Source organism: Cupressus sempervirens, chromosome 4 (assembly GCF_028749045.1).
Source record: "Cupressus sempervirens isolate cs-2001-9-10 chromosome 4, ASM2874904v1, whole genome shotgun sequence".
In the NCBI taxonomy this organism is placed as follows: domain Eukaryota; kingdom Viridiplantae; phylum Streptophyta; class Pinopsida; order Cupressales; family Cupressaceae; genus Cupressus; species Cupressus sempervirens.
Window position 1 is genome coordinate 348,312,340 of NC_143121.1, and position 23,396 is coordinate 348,335,735.

A 23,396-nucleotide genomic window follows, 5' to 3' on the forward strand; every position below is an offset into this window, starting at 1 on the left:
ATGCCTGGTACCTACATCTTGCATAAAAGACAAGCATGCACATGTGCATATATGCATGCATACATACATACATACATACATACATACATACATACAAATATATATACACACACACATATATAATAATAATAATAATAATAATAATCGGACAATGGAAGGGAGTGGTACATCATGTAGATCCCAACTAGTAGGTGAGTATGACTCCCACCCTTAACCACATTAGACACATCAGATAGAAATATAAAATAGACACATGCACCATACACATGCAAATGTTGAGTAAGAATCATAATAAATCACAAGTCAAACCTTGAATGCTCAGATATAGAAATGCATAATTATGAATATAAAATAATCATCATTCTATACATATCATATGACATCATCATGAAAGAAATCACAATCACAACTAAGAATCATTGAAGCATCATTAGTGCATGAGCAATAAAAAACATTAATAACATGTGAAATTAAGTCAACTAAACAATCATCATTGATAAATATCTGTAATCTAAGTTGTGAACTAATATCATGTAACTATAGATGAAATATCTCTAACACTAACCAATGCATGGAAATAGGCCTAAAAAGTTTCGATAATCAGATTAGAAAAAAATCTATGGGTGGGCACTACATCCACCCTCCCTGAATTAGGCTTACTCCTAAAAGCCTACTATAATGGCTAGGGTAACTAAAAATCAAAATATGCTATCTAAAATGTATTAAGAATAAGTTAACTGTAGTGCTTGCCCCTAGTCTACATTTTTCTAGTTTACATTTTTGCTATTATTGCCAAACTCTTTTAGGCCAGTTTTATGTTGATGATTAGTAGCATTATTTTGAGATGATTAGATATTGTTTTAGATTTAGTTGATATATGATGAGATTACTTAGTACTCTATATTTCACATGTGTATGGTGATTATTATGGTGGTTTTTAGTTATTGATGATGTTTAACTAGATGGATTATCATATGTGTTGTCTTATGGATACTTACCCCATACTGCATGTGTATGGTGTGCATGTTTTTTTTCTTTATATATGGCATTTTTGATATGGTTAAGGAAGGGAGTTGTAGTCACCTACTAGTCGGGATCTACACGATGCACCACTTCCTGCCATTGCCTATTTAGCTTAGTATATATATTGTGCTTGTACATGCATGGATTTTATGTAGGTTGTAGGTATTGAGTATCGACTTCCCTGAATTGATAGGATGAGCATACCCTATCACATTATCTCAATGGTAAGAGAGGGAAGACAAATTCTTAAGTCCAAATCCTAAACTCTTAAACTATTTGTCCTAGAAAATTAGGACAAGTACCTGAGTAGTCTACCTTCCAAATGCGTTGGATGATGTAATTCGTGATTATAACTCCTTAATATGATTTTGTATGAATTTTTCTATGATGGGTTTTCGTATTTTACTTTATGAGTTTTTGGTGAATTTTTTGTTAATTAAGACAAATTAGAAGATTTTACTAATGATTTAATTCAATGGAAAATTTATATGATATGTTAATATTTAATTTAATTTAATTAATTGAGAAATTAATTAAATAAAAAGAATTAAATAAAAAAATTAAATTTGAGGATAAATTTATAAGTTTAAATTTGGAACGTGATAATATTTAGTTAATTTAATAATAATATATTTAGAGTGCATTTTTAAATAAATGTTGAATAATATTATTATTTAAATTAATAGACAGTTATCAAAATTAATGTTCAAAAATAAATTTAGAAGTGGGAAAAGATGTCATGCCCAAAAGTTGAGGCAGAAACACACCAATTTTTTATTTATTTAAAAAAAGTCAAATATCTACTATGTTTAATACATGTTATCTCATATCCGTTCAGTGTGCTAACTCAAACTCCTAGGTGAGCTAGTTTTACATCTTCAAGAAGTTGACCTATCACCATTGGCACTCGATTCTGGTTAACCTATTAGAATTAATTGGAAAATTAAATATTCTTCATTAAATCATTTATGTCAACCCATGTATCCTTGAGCATAATCCTAAACCACAATTCGAGCAATCCAACGTATAAAACCTTTGCACAAAAACATAACACTTACTAACCCTAAGATGCCTTCATTGCAATTTAAATAATATTATGATCAAATGTCTTTAATTGAGTCTTCAAAGATATAATATATCTATAATCTTAAATTAAATTAATCTTAAACCGATACCAAATAATTAATAATTTATTTATTTTAAAGGGAGCTAAATGAAATCAACTAAAATTTTGTCATATTTCTATTAAAGGAAATTAATTATACACCTAAACATAATTTTTAACTAATTTAAAACCTGATAACATTAATCATGAAAACTTCAATTAAGAAAAATGTCAATTAACTTATAGAATTCATTGATTCAAATGACCATCTAAATAACAGAAATCTAATGATTTGAAAACATTGGATAAAAGAACTTACTAACTAAAGTAATGTCTAACATATAATTAAATAAACTTTATTTGAACTTTATTCTAATAACAATTTTGTTTAATTCTATAATCTATTTAAAATAAAACATTTCCAATAATAGCATTATAACCAAAAGTAAATACTAGTAAAACATAATATCTTTATCTACAAATTTAACATTTACTTACAACTAACAACTTCTAACTTTCAACCCTCTATTAATCTAGACATACATCAAATAAAATAATACTAATTACAAGTTTAAAAACAAACAAATATAATTGTTAACATTTAACAAAAAAAGTACTAACTAACTATCCTTTAAAAAACATACAAATTAAATTAATTAACATCAAACTTAACTAATTTAACCTAATAAAAAAATGATATTAATCATATTAAACTAACCCACAAACTAACTTATCTGAATACTTCAGCTATCTACACCTATATTAACCTGATGCAAATAACATTCTACTACTATAACTAAACTAACATCAACACATTTCTAACTTCAAACTCCTACCAGCTATCTAGCTATTAATTTCCTAAACCTCTACCTAACTTCCCACCACTAACTACTACTACACATATCCCACTTGGCTACTTGCCAAGCTAACATCACACCCCAATGGGCACTCCCCAAGACTGGGCGCTATGTCCAAGAGATATGAGCACTTCCCCACACTAAGCAAGTCTGACAAGGTTTGTTAAGTGAAATAGAGGAGGGTGATTTACAATAAACACTTACTCCCCATTCCTAGCCGCCCACTACACGCACTGACCAATGAGAAAGGTGCGCCGACCAAGGGAAGGCAAAAGGTAAGAGAGATAAGTTTGCACTTTTTTTTTTAAACAAATGAAATTTGCACTAATTCAAAACTACCCCCACATTCTCATTCATAGGTACCACTTTACACCTTGACCCCCCACCCACCCACCCCCCCAAATTTCAAATCAAACACATTAAATGCAATCCCAAGACAAAAAGGTTTGCGCCTAGGAGAGAGGGGGAAAGTAATGTTAAAAGTTTAGTGGTTGGCTTTTTTGATAGGATAAGATATTTTCTTTGAATTATGTTTTGTGCTATTTTTTTTTGTTTATTTATTCAGACTTTAATTTATTTAAAGAATTCAAAAAGGATAATTAGGAGAATCTTAAAGATTCTCTATTGCAAAAAGGGGCTGAATTAATTTTTCCCCCATACAAACTCTAGAGAGAAAATTTTCTCTAAAGGATAAATTTTCTCAAGTATCTCCTTTTCTACAAGTATTAAATTTTCTGATTATTTTACATAGCCAAAGAGGATTTTTTTTTAAAAACAATTTTTTAGGACAAATAATAACATAATGTTTGATGTTATTTTGATGCACTCAAGAGGGATTATTTTTCTTCTTAATAATTTACGAGAATACAAAGTGAAATATCATTCATGTAATCAAATTTCCTCAACATAGTTTGAAATTGAATTGCATAACTTTATATTTATCTTTATTTTGTCTAATTAACATTAATCAAATGAATACAAATTTGAACAATAAGAATGCCTCGGGAAGGGTAAGACATCATTGCACCCGTTTACCAATAAACACATGTCTATAAACCAAATGACAAGAAAGATGATATGTAAGAGTATTACTCAATTATCTTTTTCTATTAATCCACCTGATTCAAAGGCTCCATTGGGAAAGAACCAGGAAGAAAACCTAACATCATTTCCATTTCCACAATACGTTAACAATAATATTTTTTCACAGGATTTCAATCCCGAGGAGAAATCTCCCAACACATTTAAACTCAATAGCAATTCTAAATTTCTTTCTTGGCTCCACAATAGGGAACCCATTACAAAGACTGAAATACATCATGGGGATCATGGAAAGAACGAAAACTGACTAGGAGACAACCAATCATAACATGAAGACAAAATCAGACATTCACTCCCATCCTGGGTTTACACAACAGGTTCAACATTAAACTAGACTAGGGAGAAGGTGGATTTTTCCAATAAGAGACGTCGGCCAAAACACCATAACATATGCTCAATTGAGACTAAAATCTCAAGAACTTCCCTTCTTTCATAGATTCCCTTTCGGGGCTGATATCACAATGACATTCATTCTTTTACTTCTCAAATTTCAAAACTCAAACACATGGTTTGTGCTAATGAGTAGGAGCCCATAACACCCTACTCCCTTTCCCTCTTCTCATCCTGAGAAGAGACTCCGCACTGTTGGAGTCCAACTAAAGACCTCCTCCTATACATGGCCACTTCTGCCCTATCCAAGGGTGAGTAATGCCAATACACCCCATACAATCCGTTTGAAATTTCAAGAAAAATACAAAGGAAAAATATTTAAGAAAACATATTTCAATCCCTCCTAAACATACTCAACACAAATACGAACATACTAATGCAAACACAATAACTTAAGCACGAACAAGACATGAACACCATGAGATGAGGGATTCCTACCTTCAAAATTAGGTTATGAAAAATGAAAAAATTTGAGATGAGCATTCCCTTCCTTCTCCTTCTCCTTCTCCTTCAATCCTAAATTCCACTCTAAAACTAGAGGTTGGGTGAATACTCAAAACTCTCTCAAAAATGCCTCTAAATAAGATCCTAAACTCAACCACTCTAAAAAGTAATAACTCCCCCATTTACCTAAAAGTTCTAGAGTCTTCTAAATCAACTAGACATAGGCTGACCTCAAGGTGGAGTTAAAGTTATCCAAACCATGCTGAAATCAATCAATTTTCGCAATAAAGCAAAAATTAGGTTTTTGAGTGACCATGAAAGTCAACAAAAGGGGTTAGGGGGGTGGAAAATACCCCCAACCCATACCCATACCCCTTGAGTACTTAGATTTCATGTTTTTAGGCCTTTAGGATTAATTAGGGACCTATCAAAAGCTAGAAAAATTTAGGACTATCTAACAACCTTCAAAATGTAGATTAAACACTAATCCAAATTAGAGATAATTAATCTCGATTACTAACTTGATTAGAAAAAAGGTCACTAACCTAGTCCAATTTAGATCTTTAGGTTACTTGGTTAACCCTATCTATCATGTTGGAATGCATATACAATTCACGAGTGTCAAGCGACACTATAAAAACACTTGTTACGAAACATTAACATTTACTGATTACAGAATGATACATTCATTCAACGCACAATACAATTAAAATATGAACAACAAGGTTTCTATCCTTCATTAGATTTAACCTTGGTTTCCACAAATGGTACATAGGGTTCAGTTTTGTTTCTTTGTTAGATTTTCTCAGCTAGAATACCATGCACACTCATTGCACACATTAGTAGCTCAAGAAAATTACATACATATATTCAAAACCTATTTGGATAGTTACATAATTCAAAACATGAACGTTCCATATAATTAACTATTTAATTCATTTCTACTCACATTTAATCATCGGTAATCACATAATCAATATAATATAACTTATTCATTAATTCAGATTAAAATACTAGAATAATCATCGTTAGGCATGCATATACCTAGACATCCTAACATCACCATTAGGGCATATTGAACCATCTAAATTGCATATAACCCAATCATCGAGGTACCATAATCAACATCATCATCATTGGGTGAAAACACCTCATATCATCGATAGTGAAGTTTTAAAGTTTTAAACAGTCGAGATAATGTAGTAGCTTTCGAATCACTCGGTATTAAAATATGGATGTATCAACTGATCTCATTTTTCATTAGGGAATTCACAATATAAACATTACTTCATATCCATTTCAATCTCCTATAATGGTTTCAATAGAGAATTCATATTTGATAATTACATACGAGGAGGGACCTTACATCCTCCCCCACTAGCTTTTGACACATGACTAAAATGTTTTGTCTTATGCTAGACCTTGTCTAGATTTATACCAAAATTTACTCTTGTCAAAATAATGATCAATAATTCATATAAATACTCAGGGATGGTAACATATTTACCTAATTATTCTTACTAAAAGTCAAGTTCAATCCATAGCTCTGACATGGTTACATTTTCTAGGGTTAAATACTCCTCAAAACATATTGGTCACATATAAACAACATTCTAATCAGTATAAATATACCTATAGAATCTCTAGGAACAATAATATCATAAGATGTTCTGATAACCACATACCCACTCATCGGGTAACAACTGTGTGAGACTCCCTCAAATGAGGTTTTCATATTAAGCAACTTGACTCTTATTAAGGTTAAACACTTTTACTTTAGAGTTTCCATGACATACTGATTCTTTAATAAGCCACAAGAAAAATCCATCACTACACATGCACCTTTTGCACCTAAAAATATATTAGGTTAACTTGTAACCTTATCTAGTAGTATGCTTGGGTGTCATTTCATTACTCATAATAGTCAACAAATATTCACGATCATATTCTCGAAGTCTAAGGAGAGGATAGGGCACAAATACTTTTACTAATAACCCCATACCCTAGTGTTATGCAACCACTTAATTGTTAGGAATCCTTTTTGGGTAGGCTCATCATATGTCACTTTGCCAATAAAATTCACAAGAAAATGCCTCAAAATTTAAATTCAACATCAAGGATGAAACATCGAATGCAAAATTCTAAAAATAAAAGAAATAAAGAGTGGCCACAATAGTAAAAATCTTAATCAAGAAATAAAGACATAACCAAGAGGAAAAGTAGAATCATCAACAATACAATTGGCTAAATAGCCTCGCATCACACTAATGGCAAAAAGGAAGAACATTAAGAGTACCAAAATATTTTATTTTATTTAATTAATTGAGAAATTAATTAAATAAAAAGAATTAAATAAAAGAATTAAATTTGAGGATAAATTTATAAGATTAAATTTGGAACGTGATAATATATTTAGAGTGCATTTTTAAATAAATGCTAAATAATAATAATATTTAAATTAATAGACAGTTATCAAAATTAATGTTCAAAAAAAAATTTAGAAGTGGGAAAAGAAATTAATTTATTAAAAGTCTCATGATTGCATGATACGTACATGAGACTAAATTAAATAAATTAATTTAAAAGAGGTCAAGTAAAAATTAAATAAAGTAATTTAATGTATGTGCATGGAAAAGATAAAAGAAAGACAAATAAAAGATAATAAATAGTTAAAAGGTTGTGAGCAAAGAGTTCTCTTGGGTGAACGCACAATTAGTGCCCTGATTTTAGGGAGAGAACTCCTTAATCATAAATTTGGGGGTTCATTTTCAATGAACCTTGAATTTTGGAGAAGGAAGAAATTTTTGGAAAGGAGAAGGTTCTGAAAGGGGGATTGTTCTCTACAATTTTTTTGGGGCATGGCGAATTAGCATCAGTGTCCAAGTAGACACTTGTGAATTTTGCATAATTTAGATACGCTCTTTTCTTTCTTGTCTTCTTCATATTTGTTAGATGATTGTCTGGATAATTCTTGTGAAGAATGTATCTTATTGTGAATTCTGAATATTTGGAAATTCTTCCATTTGTGAGACATTTTATTTGTTCAATATAAATTTCCTTCTAGTAGATTCTAGATTGAGAAAATTTATTGGGAAGGGGGTTGAATTTAAATGGAGAAATCTTCATTATATATACATACACACACACACACACACACACACACACACACACACACACACACACACATATATATATGTATATATATATATATATACATATATATATATACACACACATATATATATACATATATATATATACATATATATATATATATACATATATATATATATATATATATACATATATGTATATACATATGTCTATGTATATACATATACATATACATATACATATACATATATATATATACATATATATGTGTATATATGTATATGTATATGTATATACATAGACATATGTATATACATATATGTATATATATATATATATATGTATATGTATATATATACACATATACATATACATATATATACATATATATATATATATATACATATATATATATATATAGATATATGTATATGTATACGTATATGTATATGTATATGTATATGCATATGTATATGTATATACATACATATACATATATATATATACATATATATATATATATACATATATATATATATATGTATATATATGTATATGTATATGTGTATATATATATACATATACATATACATATATATATATATATATATATATATATATATATAGGGGGATTGCAATAATTTTTCCATCAAGGTAATGCTGGGAATTTGAATTTTAATATTTTTTTATTAAAAAATGTGATGGGGCGGGGAGGGAATGACCATGTACCCCCACCCCTCATTGTACTTGTACTCGTAGCAGCTGCTACCACAGGCATTGCGACAGTAGTGCTGTCGCAGGCTTGCATCAGTAAGCGGCCACCCAATAAGCGGCATTAATACATTGCGTAGGCATTAACAAAAATGATAGGTAAGTCATTTTAAGTTTTTATTTATATATTTTTAAAAAATATTAAAACAATGTTATGAGATTTATATAGTGTTTGTTTTAAAACAATTTTATTATATAGTAATTGTTTTAAAATAATATTGTTATTAAATAATTTTTTATTAATCATTCAAATATTTTAATAAGTAATTTAAAATATAGTTATATTAAGCATATAAATATTAATTAGATAAGCATAATATATAATTATATTAAATATAATTAAATTTAATTTGTTCACAAATGAAGATTAGATAATAACAATAAGGGAGACTTTTAAATTATGCTCTTAATAAATTTCAATTATTCTATTGGGAATGAAATGGGGTCATTTTCAAAATAAAATATATGTAATTTACCCTAGGATATTTTTAGAAAATTGATTTTCAAAATATAGGGGTAAATCTTTGTTGCATTTAAATAGATTCATTAGTTAATATATATAGCAAATGGGGGAAACTTTTTAACTTGAAACATACACTTGAACAAAAAAATGGAAACCTTGTATTTAACCCAAATATGTGCTTCCAACAACTGAAACATGTACTTGTATCTTGTTTTCTTTATGCTATTTGTATTTGGGGTTTGGAGTCAACTAGATTGTTGACCAGTTAGAGGACGTCTACCAAAGGCTTAGGGGTTTTGTGAGTTTGGTATCATGTTGACTCGTTCTCGATCATTATTGCTCAACCATGTATGTGATGGTATGCTTATGATGAGTATGTTTTTATTATTGGTTACTATGTTTCAATGTCTTTGTGGGATAGCAGGATATATGCTATGAGATACCTGATTTAACCATTTTGAGTCATTGATCAGTATTGTTGGGATACTTTCCAGTTGCTCATTGAGAACCGATGGATACTATGATTTAGCTTTGTCACTTTCTAGTTGCTCGTTGAGAACCAATGGTTATTGTGACTTATCTTTGTTGCTTTCTAGTTGTTCTTAGAGAACTGATGTGATTATTATGATTATGATGATTATCTTTATGATTCTTCCCAATCACTTGTATAGGACTAAGGTGATATTACTATGATTCTGTGATTTGTGATTTCATAAGCTTAGGGTAGGTTATCTATATGTAGTGTCCGAAAGTGGCTTGCAATGGGGGCTGGGGACCCTAGGTGGTCCTAGGGGTAACCCATTGTAAGTTGTTTAATAAGTGATAACTTTACACTAAATACTATATTAAATGAACCTAATAAGAGATAATTGTATGTTCTCACCCATGCCTTGAGTGCTAGTATAGACTAGGATGGGAGTAGAGAGAACACTTGATTATGACTTTGCATTCCATAGTATGCCTTGTCAGTACAAAAGGTTACTAGTGGCCATAGGGATCACTAAGGACCCGAGAATCCTAAGGGACTACTCAAGTAACTCCAAACATGATTTTTGTGATGACACTTGCCCACTTACATAGTAGATTCCTACATGTCTTGTGTGCGTCTTGGTCTAGATGTCAATCTATGTTGAAACCTTTGAGTTAGTATACTTTTAGGATTCCTGGACTTAGAGAGTTTTTGTGTTATGTGATTTGATATCCTATTTGGGACTTGAGACTATCTCCTCAACATGGTGGGAGTGGGCCATTTAGGTTCCACACAGTCGAGTGGTAGTGCTTTTTTACTCTTACCATTGAGATCCATCTATAGTCACCGTGGTTGGAGCATTCTTTGTTAGCATTTATCTTCATTCTGTTCATGGATCATTAGGATGGATGGTTAGATTTTATGATGGATGTTATATCTTTATTGATGTATGGATGTATCATGTTTGGTGGATGATTTCATTTATTTTATTGCACATGTATCATGGATCCAAAGAGGATGATGTATTTCTATTTTTACATATGTATATTCTTTTAAGCCTTTCATACCCTATGACATGTATAGTGGATGAATGATCATTCCAAATTAATTTTCCAAGAGGCATTCAGAACAAATGTATATTAAATGGACATTGGACTTTTCATTATTCTTTCATATGGATATGGTATTTGATTAGAATTTGTATTAGATTAGATTTAAATGTGATTGAATGTCATGGGATCCTTAAGGAATGTTACCTGTTGTGTATGCTTTTAGTTGAATGTATATTATTGCTTCCACTACTATGTGTTTGATGTGAATGGTTTATCTTTCATGTTTCAAAAAAAAAATCTACCAAACTTAGTAAAACTTTAGGTTATTTCTTTTGGGATCCCTCGACAGGGTGTTACATATGGTATCAGAGCCCAAGTTTCTACATTGAGAGCTTTGGGTATATTGGAACGCCATTAGTGTTGAACTAGTTGAACTAAAATAGAACTTAAACTATTAGTTGTATATTTTTCATACTTAAACACTTAGACTTCAAACTAAAAATGACACTTTTAATATTTTCAAAATGTGTCTTTTATATATATGCTTTACAGTATTATGCATTATGGTTGTTATAGTATTCTGTATCTTGGATATTATTGTAGGATGGTATTTGGGATGAGGTCTTCCATTAGAGGCCATAGCCTTGGCTATGGTAGAGGCCATGGACAAGGCAGAGCTATTAGTGTTCATGAGCCTATCCATGAGAGCCCCATTTTGGAAAAGAATAGGGAAGAGCATAACAATGAGCATTAGGAAGGGAATAGGAAGAGCATGATAGTGAGCATCACGAAGAGGATCATAGGGAGGAGCATACTGAGTCTGAGGAGGTTGATCTGAGGAAAATGATGCAAGCCATCCTTGATGACCTACCTCCTATTCATGATCAAGATAGAGCACCTCGGGTGGGACATGAGCATAGACCCAGGTCTAGGAGCCCTCAGAGGGATTGACATAGATCCATTGTATCTTCTTAGATGAAGGACCTCAGAGGTCCAAGATCAAACCCTTTAATGGGTAGGGTTCTAGATATGTAGATGAGCAGTGGCTTATTGCCCTTGATAGGATTTTTGTTGTGCAAGACTTTGATAGTAATGTCAAAGCAAGGTTTTCTATTACCAACCTAGAAAACTTTGGGGCCACTTGGTGGATTATTGAGGAAAAGAAGTTGGGCATAAACATGAACAGTGTCACATGGGAGTTATTCTTGGAGAGCTTCCATGAGAAATTCCTACTAGAGGAATGGAAGTAGCATAGAGCAGATGAGTTCCATAAATTGAGAGAGTACACTATAACCATTGTAGAGTATGAGCACAAGTTCTATGAACTCATGCCCTTTTCAGGATTTAGTGACAACCCAACACAATTGGCACAACATTTCATTAGAGGCTTGAACAACTATTTATTTGGGGGTGTTAAGGTATTTGATCCTAAAACCCTCAAGGATGCAATACATTGAGCCATCCTTGTAGAGCAGAGTGTCAACCTTGGACATGGGAGTTTTGTGGGAGTGCCTACAATAGTAGGATCTAAGGGAAACCACAACTTAGGTGGGAATAGGAAGCCTCCTTTTGCTAAGGGGAACCAGTCTCAGTAGTAGTCATAGTAGCAAAATGGATCTTATCCTCAAGCATAGAGTGGTGGTAGTGGTTCTAACTCTACGAACAATGACAATGCTCAACACAATAAATGAAATCAGCAAGCTCAACCTACATAGAGTAGCCAATATTTTTCTAGTAGGGATAGCCACCAGTGGTCGAATGCACCACCTATAGGGAGAGGATTTGGTAGAGGCACAAGATGTTATACATGTGGGCAGATTGGACATATTGTAGCTCACTGTCCATAATGAGCACCTTAGTATTCAGGGCCTAGGCCAACATCATCTGAGCCTACATTTGGAGATGTAGGTAGAGCTCATAGGGTTTTTGTAGTAGTTGATCACCAATAAGAAGACCATCAGGGGATAGTAGTTGAGACTACAAGAGCTATCTGAGGTACACCTCTCTTTGTATTGTTTGATTTAGGTGCCATAGATTCTTTTATTTCACCATCTCTAGTTGTTAAGTGTAAGTTGGAAGCAGTTAAGCAAGGTCATGGTTGGCAAGTGGAAATAGCCTAAGGAGGTAAAGTTTCCACAGATTTTGTAGTTAATAAGTGTGGGCTTAGCATAGGAGGGTTTGAGACATCAATTGACCTTTGAGTTATTCCTCTTGGCTCCTATGATGTGGTCTTAGGTATGGATTGGCTTGGCTCTCATAGAGCTAGTATAGACTGTAGGAAGAAGACCATTATGTGTTAGGATAACCAAGGGAAGGATGTAGAGATTGTGGGGATACCGAGACCTATATCTCTACGGATGATTTCTGCTATGCAATTAAAGCAGAGCTTTCGTAAGGGATGTTAGGTTTTTTCTATTATAGTAAATGAGCTAGATGAAGAAGACCTTGCGAAGAAGACTTTAGATCACCCTATTTTATAGGAGTATGCAGATGTCTTTTCGAGTGAGATTCTAGGCATGCCCTGAAAGAGAGACATTGATTTTAGCGTTGAGCTCACTCTAGGAGTGGAGCCTATCTCTAGAGCTCCTTACTGTATGACCACTCAAGAATTTAGTGAGTTGTGCCTATAGCTAGAGGAAATTTTGGCCAAGGGTAGTATCTGACCTAGTGTATCACCATGGGAGCTCCAGTGCTCTTCATGAAGAAGAAGGATGGTTCTTTGCACCTTTGCATTGATTATAGACAACTGAACAAGGTGACAATAAAGAACATGTATCCTCGACCAAGGATTGATGATTTATTTGATTAGATCAAGGGAGCTATAGTGTTATCCAAGATTGACCTTAAGTTAAGATACCATTAGCTTCGCATCAAGGAAGCTAACATTCATAAGACCACCTTTTGAACTCACTATGGGCATTATGAGTTCATAATGGTACCCTTTGGGTTGACAAATGCTCCATTAATTTTCATGAGCTTGAGGAATCGAGTGTTCCATTCCTATCTTGATAGATTTGTACTTGTGTTCCTTGATGATATATTGATATATTTTAAGTTCCAGAAGGAGCATGAGAAACATCTGCATTTGGTTTTGTAGTGCTTGAGAGATAATCAACTTTATGTCAATGTGGCGAAGTGTGATTTCTTTCAATCAGAGATATAGTATTTAGGGCACGTCATATCAAGTGAGAGTATCTCTATAGACCCTGTGAAGATCCAAGAAATATTAGATTGGCCTGCACTGACTACTGTGTCAAAGATTCATAGTTTCATGGGTCTAGCTGGTTATTATCATAGATTCATCCAAAACTTCTCTAGAATAACACATCCTATTACCTCCCTTCAGAGGAAAGGAAAGAAATTTCTATGGATAGATAAATATTAGGAAGCATTCTAGAAGCTCAAGGAGCTTTTGACTAGTGCATACCTAATCCAATAGGTGATTTCATGGTGTGTACAGATGCTTCCCTTGAGGGGATTAGAGTAGTTTTGATGTAGAATGGATAGGTGATTGTATACAAATCACACAAACTCAAGGATCATGAGTTGAATTATCCTATGCATGATCTCAAATTAGTAGTGGTAGTTCATGCCTTAGTGATATGGATATATTTCTTGTTGGGGCACAGATTTGAACTACATAGTGATCATCACAGTCTTTAGTACATATTCACATAGCCTAATCTAAATGCTAGGCAGAGGCATTGGATGGAGTTTTTGTGCGAATATGACTTCGAGGTAAAGTATATCCAGGGGAAGGAGAATGTAGTGGTAGATGCTTTGAGTTGCAGGAAACATGTGATATCATCTATGACTCTTAGTGTTGATTTGAGGAGTTAGATACTTTAGGCACTTCTTACTAATTCTTGGTATCAAGAGGTGTGCAGAGAGATAGATTCAAGGAGACCTTTGGAGGGTAAGTTTTTAGACTATGTCCTAGAGTCAGATGGCCTTTTGTTATATTTAGGAAGGATTTATGTGTCGCTATTGGATGAAATTTGCACCTTGATCCTATCAGAGGTCCATCGTGCACCTTACTTGGCACATCCAAGTGTCAAGAATATGCATACAGACTTGAGATGTTTATTCTATTGGTCTAGGATGAAGCATCACATTGCTAATTTTGTGGCTAGATGTCTTGAGTTTCAGAGAGTCAAGGCAGAACACTAGCATCCAGTAGGACTTTTGCAACCCAACCTCATTCCTTAATGGAAGTGGGACATCATCTCTATGGATTTCATAGTAGTATTACATATGACTACTCATTGCCATGATGCTATCATGGTCATCATTGATTGGTTAATTGAGGTGGCAAAATTTTCACCAATAAGGTCTTCCTACACTGTAGCTTCTGTAGCTAATGTCTTCATGCACGACATCATGAGACTACATGGTATTCCCTAAAAGATCATTTCAGATAGCCTGGATCCTATTTTCATTTCCGCATTTTGGACATCACTGCAGCATGATCTTGGAGTGTAGTTGAATTTCAATTCGACATATCACCTAGAGATAGATGGACAGAGAGAGAGTTAATCAAGTTCCAGAGGATATGTTGAGGATGTATGTGATGGATAGGTAGACTCATTGGGAGGACTATCTCTACTTAGTAGAGTTCGCTTACAACAATGGGTATCATAGTTCTATTGGCATGACACCTTTCTAGGCTTTATATGGACATCCTTGTCATACATCTTTGAGTTGGGACAGTCTTGAGGATCACATCCTATTAGGTCCTGAGATACTTCATTATATGGAGCAGTAGGTAGTGCGTATCCGAGAGCACTTGACTATGGCATAGGATAGGCATAAAATGTATGTTGATGCACATAGGACAGATAAGCAATTTTCTGTGGGAGAGAAGGTGTTCTTGAGAGTGCATCTATGAAAGAATCTGATCTATTATGGAAAGGGTTCAAAGCAAGCACCTCGCTTTGTGGGACCATCCGAGATTCTTGAGAGGATTGGTCCAGTTGCCTATCATCTTGATTTACTACCCAACCTAGCTCACATTCATGATGTTTTCCATGTTTCAGTACTTAGGTAGTATATCCCTGATGTTGTACATGTTCTTTATTGGAATGCATTGCAAGTAGAGGACGGGCATCTAGCTTTGGAGGCGATTTGCATTCTAGAGCAGCAGGAGTTGACCCTCACATGTTGAACCATAGAGTAGGTAAGGGTCCAATGGGACCCTACTGACGACTCTTCAGCTACATGGGAAGATGCATCTAGATTATGAGATTTATATCCCTACTTTTTTATAGGCTTCCAGGAATAAGCCCAATCCTAGGGCGGTGGATGTAGTGCTTGCCCCTAGTCTACATTTTCCTAGTTTACATTTTTGCTATTATTGCTGAACTCTTTTAGGCCAATTTTATGTTGATGATTAGTAGCATTATTTTGAGATGATCAAATATTGTTTTAGATTCAGTTGATATATGAAGTCATAGTCACCTACTAGTCGGGATCTACATGCTGTACCACTTCCTGCATTCCCTGTTAAGCTTAGTATATATATTGTGCTTGTACATTCATGGATTTTATGCAAGTTGCAAGTAATGGGTATCAACTTCCTTGAATTTCCAGGATGAGCGTACCCTATCACATTATCTCAATGGTAAGAGAGGGGAGATAAATTCTTAAGTCCAAATCCTAAACCCTTAAATCATTTGTCCTAGAAAATCAGGACAAGTATCTAAGTAGTCTACCTTCTGAATGCGTTGGATGATGTGATTCATGATTATAACCCCTTAGTATGATTTTGTATGAATTTTTCTATGATGGGTTTTCATATTTTACATTATGAGTTTTTGGTGAATTTTCTATTAATTAAGTCAAATTAAAAGATTCTACTAATGATTTAATTTAATGGAAAATTTATATGATATGTTAATATTTAATTTAATTTAATTAAATGAGAAATTAATTAAAGAAAAAGAATTAAATTTGAGGATAAATTTATAAGTTTAAATTTGGAATGTGATAATATTTAGTTAATTTAATAATAATATATTTAGAGTGCACTTTTAAATAAATGATAAATAATATTATTATTTAAATTAATAAATAGTTATCAAAATTAATGTTCAAAAATAAATTTAGAAGTGGGAAAATAAATTAATTTATTAAAAGTTTCATGATTGCATGATACATGCATGAGACTAAATTAAAATAATTTATTTAAAAGAGGTCAAGTAAAAATTAAATAAAGTAATTTAATGTATGTGCATGGAAAAGATAAAAGAAAGACAAATAAAAGATATAAAGAATTAAAAGGTTGTGAGCAAAGAGTTCTCTCGGGTGAACGCACAATTAGTGCCCCGATTTTAGGGAGAGAACTCCTTAACACAATTTTGGGGGTTCATTTTCAATTGACTGCAAATTTTGGAGAAGGAAGAAATATTTGGAAAGGAGAAGGTTCTGAAAGGGGGATTGTTCTCTATAGTTTTATGGGGCATGGTGAATTGGCATCAGTGTCTAGGTAGACACTTGTGAGTTTCACATAATTTAGATATGCTCTTTTCTTTCCTATCTTCTTCGTGTTTGTTAGATGATTGTCTGGATAATTCTTGTGAAGAATGTATCTTATTGTGAATTCTAGATATTTGGAAATTCTTCCATTTATGGGATGTTTTATTTGTTCAATATAATTTTCCTTCCAGTAGATTCTAGATTGAGAAAATTTATTGGGAAGGGGGTTGAATTTAAATGGAGAAATCTTTGTTAAATATAAATATATATTAATTGGGGGATTGCAATAATTTTTCCATCAGGGTAATGCTGGGAATTCAAACATAAAAAATAAAATTATTAAAAAATGTGATGGGGCGAGGAGGGAATGACCCTGTACCCCCACCCCTCACTCTACCTGTACTGGCAACTGCTACTGCTGCAGGCAGTGCCATAGTAGTGCTATCGTAGGCTTGCATCAATAGGCGGCCACCCAATAAGGGCCAGCATTAATACATTGCGTAGACATTAAAAAAAATGATAGGTAAGTCATTTTAAGTTTTTATTTATTTATTTAAAAAAAAAATTAAAACAATGTTATGAGATTTATATAGTGTTTGATTTAAAATAATTTTATTATATAGTAATTGTTATTAAATAATTTTTTTATTAATCATTCAAATATTTTAATAAGTAATTTAAAATATAGTTATATTAACCATATAAATATTAATTAGATAAACATAATATATAATTATATTAAATATAATTAAATTAAATTTGTTCACAAATGAAGATTAGATAATAACAATAAGGGAGACTTTTAAATTATGCTCTTAATGAATTTCAATTATTCTATTAGGAATGAAATGGGGTCATTTTTAAAATAAAATATATGTAATTTACCCTAGGATATTTTTAGAAAATTGACTTTCAAAATATAGGGGTAAATCTTTGTTGCATTTAAATAGATTCATGGGTTAATATATATAGCGAATGGGGGAAACTTTTTAACTTGAAACATACACTTGAACAAAAGAATGGAAACCTTGTATTTAACCCAACTATGTGCTTCCAACAACTAAAACATGTACTTGTATATTGTTTTCTATATGCTATTTGTATTTGGGGTGTGTGGTCGACTAGATTGTTTACCAGTTATAGGATGTCTACCAGAGGCTTGGGGCTTTTGTGAGTGTGGTATCATGTTGACTTGATATCTATCATTATTGCTCAACCATGTATGTGATGTTATGCTTATGATGAGTATTTTTTTATTGTTGGTTACTATGTTTCAATGTCTTTGCGGGATAGCGGGATATATGCTATGAGATACCTGATTTAACAATTCTAAGTCATTGATCAATATTGTTGGGATACTTTTTGGTTGCTCATTGAGAACTGATGGATACTATGATTTATCTTTATCACTTTCTGGTTGATCATTGAGAACTGATGGTTATTGTAACTTATCTTTGTTGCTTTTCAGTTGCTTGTAGAGAACTGATGTGATTATTATGATTATGACGATTATCTTTATGATGCTTCCCAATCACTTGTATAGGATTGAGGTGATTTTACTATGATTCTATGATTTGTGATTTCATGAGCTTAGGGTAGGTTATCCATATGCAGTGTTGGGAAGTGGCTTGCAATGGGGGTTGGGGACCCCAAGTGGTCCTAGGGGTAACCCATTGTAAGTTATTTAATAAGTGATAAATTTACACTAAATACTGACTTAAATGAACCTAATAAGAGATAATTGTATGTTCTTGCCCATGCCTTGAGTGCTACCACAGAATAGGATGGGAGTAGAGAGAATGCTTGGTTACGACCTTGCATTCTATAGTATGCCTTGTTAGTACGAAAGGATACTAGTGGCCATAGGGATCACTAGGGACCCAAGAGTCCTAAGGGACTGCTCAGGTAACTCCAAATGTGATTTGTGTGATGACACTTGCCCGCTTACATAGTAGAGTCCTATGTGTCTTATGTGCCTTTGGGTCTAGATGTCGATCTATGTTTGAACCTTTGAGTTAGTATACTTTTAGGATTCCTGGACTTAGAGAGTATCTGTGTTATGTGAATTTGATATCCTGTTTGGGCCTTGAGACTATCTCCTCAGCGCAGTGGGAGTGGGCCATTTAGGTTCCATGTGGTCAGGTGGTAGTGCTTTTTCACTCTTACCATTGAGATCCATCCGTAGTCACCATGGATGGAGCATTCTTTGTTGGCATTTATCTTTATTCTATTCATGGATCATTATGATGGATGGTTAGATTTTATGATGGATGTTATATCTTTATTGATGTATGGATGTATCATGTTTAGTGGATGATTTCATTTATTTTATTGCACATGTGTCATGGATCCGAATAGGATGATGTATTTCTATTTTTACATATGTATATTCTTTTAAGCCTTTCATACCCTGTGACCTGTACAGTGGATGAATGAGGATTTCGAATTAATTTTCCATGAGGCATTCAAAAAAAATGTATATTAAATGGACATTGGACTTTTCATTATTCTTTCATATGGATGTGGTATTTGATTGGACTTAGTATTATATTAGATTTAAATGTGATTCAACTTCATGGGATCCTTATGAAATGTAACCTATTATGTATGCTTTTAGTTGAATGTATATTATTGCTTCCAGTAGTATGTGTTTGATGTGAATGGTTTATCTTTCATGTTTCAAAAAAAAAAAGCTACACCAGACTTAGTAAAACTTTAGGTTATTTCTTTTGGGATCCCTTGGCGGGGTGTTACATTAACTTTGCATACACTTTCAGTCACTAAGAACAATATGATTCTCGTTTAAGAATAAATCAAAAACCATATTGATCCAACATTTATCTTTTTAACAATTAATAAAATAGATCTCCTAAAACACCCCAAACAAAAGATCAACATCTCTCAATCCATTAGAAAATATAAGGGCATAACACATAGTCAAACACCTCGTTTAGGAACCCAAAAGAAATAATCTTGATATGTTACAAAGTTTACTAAACTTTTTAATTTTTTTTTAAAACAACATCAAAGTAACAATAATGCAGAAGCAACACACACACACACACACACACACACACACACACACACACACACACACACACACACACACACACACATCAAGAACATGTAATCAAATCACAAATATACTTTCAATTCTTTAAGAGTTTCTTCACATTGAGTCACATTTAAGAAAAAAGTTTTATTAATAATTTTAAGTCTCAATTACAATGTCCATAATCATAAAATGAATAAACACATACATTCATATAAGCAAATGCATAAATACAACTAACAAGATGAAATCATATCTAATGAATAACATCCACTACACATGTCACAGGGTATGTGAAAATAGATACAAGTACATCAATATACAATACAATATCTTGTAGGATCTCAAAATACATGATACATAGATATATCAAATGAATAGAAGTCTTCAAGATAAGAGGAAGAATGATAATGATACCACTATATCAAGGAGCATCCAACAACTGTCAATTGGAGGGGGGCCCAAATGATAAGAATACACTACCTTTCAACCACATGGTCACCTAATTAAGCTCCCACTCCCACCATGCAAGAGAGATAATGTATGATCCACACACAGATAATCAAATCATAAAATAATCCTAGGCAAGAAATCTTGATAGCCAACAACTACCTCAAGGGTAACACAAACTACTCAAGAAAATGAGATAGTCAAAATAAAAAGGACACTTATTCCAATACCAACACCACATACCAAGTCAACATACAAATACCAAAACAAAAAATATACAACCACCTTGAAATCAATGTCAAGTGTCACAAGTACAATGACCAATGTATATAACAATTGTCATCAATAAAATTAAACTACCAATCACTAACTCCAACAATAAAAACACCACTAATGAATAATTTATCATTCATTAATAAAAAGTTAACTATCAACAATAAATGACATCCAATCAATGAATAACAACTTACAATAAATACACCATGAAAAGTAATATCCAACAAGTACACCGCTAGAGGAAAATATATAAAAAAACATGAAGGAGACTTAGGCTACATACTATAGAGTGTCACCACATGAGCCAACTCAAAGGTTACCTTAGCAGTCTCTCAAGATCCCAACCCCCTAGTGACTCTATCTAGAACCAGAATACCCTCTCGTGAAGATGAGTAATTAGTCATACCTCTCAAGGTATCATCTCCATCTCATCCTTATTCTATACAAGCACTCAAGGCATAGATGAGGAAAAATCTTGAACTTATCTTTTTAATGCATCTCAAGGAAAAGGGCTAAGAAAGATATTTTAATTACTATATATTATCACTTGTTACACAACTTATAATGAGTTACCCTAGTAGCCACTTTGAGCCCTAGCTCCAATTGCAAGCCACTTCCATAGAAATGCACCTAGACTACCTTCTCAAAATTTACAAACAACAATAGTGTCCCATACCACAAAAGATAATATTGATCGAATTTGGTTCCTTAATAGGCAACCCAAAAAATAACATTGGTTCTCAAAACCCAAGTTCTCATAAATGCTCAATAACATAAAGCTCATAAAACATAAATCTCAATTCAAATCATAAATTTCATCATGACATCTAATCAAATAATCATAAAAGAAATCTCAAAAAAATGCCTCGAGTGCACATCTTAACTTGGCCAACTAAACAACCCATAAAGAAAAACTATCAAGAAAATAAATATCACAAGACTATAAATAGAATATTAGAAAATACATAATTTTCAGTCACATGATTTAATTCCACCAATTTCTCTTGTTTAGTTTGGGTCATAAGGATGTGTTCATAAATAAAGTAAGAATATACATGTTAATATAAATTGTTATGCTAATATACTTATTTAAACCCATAAGTATTTAAATATCCAATCTTTTATTGTGTATATAAAATATCATACAATATTATTATGTTATTAATTTAAATTATCTTAAACCATAAATGATCTAATCAATAATATATATATTATTAGATTAAATATTAATATCAATTTCATTTCTAAAATATTAATGACTTCTATTTAAGTCTAATTTATTAATATTTACTTTTCCTTTAATTCATAATTCAACTAGAGATAAAATTATAAATTTAATTTAATTATTTATACTTTCCCTCATAAAGTCAAATAGTTATTAATTAATTGATTACAAAGTGAACTCTACCACAACTTCTCTTAAAATATAATAAAATTATAAATATTTATTTATTAGCCTCCCTCTTGCATTAGTAAATATAAAATCATTTATATACAACTAAGAGTTTAATTTGACTTAAATAATCACTAATACTAACATTCACTTTAACTAAATGAATAATATTTATTTAATTTTAGAAATTAATAAATTATTATTATTTTTTAAATAAATAAATCTAAAAATTAAATTATATAAAATAAAAATAAACGTGCAGTTAGTATTTTTGCATGTCTTTGATCTCTCAAATTACGCAACCATACTATACTTAGTATTCTATTTTTAGCATATTTGTTTTCACATGTATGTAACCATATTATAATCAGCTTTATATTTTAGCGTATTTGTTTTCACATGCATGCAACCATACTATATTTAGCTTTCTTTTTTTTAGCATATTTGTTTTCACATGCATGTAGCCTTACTATACTTAAAAAGTTTCACATGCATGCGACCATACTATACTTGGTTTCTATTTTTAGCATATCTATTTTCACATGCATGCATAAGTTTAGTTACAACATGCTTTCCTCTCAATTAATCTTTTTCTTTTTCCAATAAATTTTTCAATTAAATTATTTTAGATATAAGAATAATATTTATCTATATTCAAAAAATTTAGATTAATCACATGGTTCTAATGACAAATTTAAAGTTGAAATCCTAACTGTTCAATTTATTGTTTTCTTCCAATTTTAAATAATCAAAATTTTGTAATATTAGAAAGGGGTTTATAAGAATACAGTCACAATAATTTTCTATAATTTTTCTATAATTTTTCTTAGTCAAATTTTTTTGATTAATAAGTTTTCCTTTCTCAAAATCTATAACATAATTCTTTATTCAACAATCAATACAGTAAATTAATAAACAATATACAAACACCTAGGAAGACACGAAGTAGATAGATCTTTCAA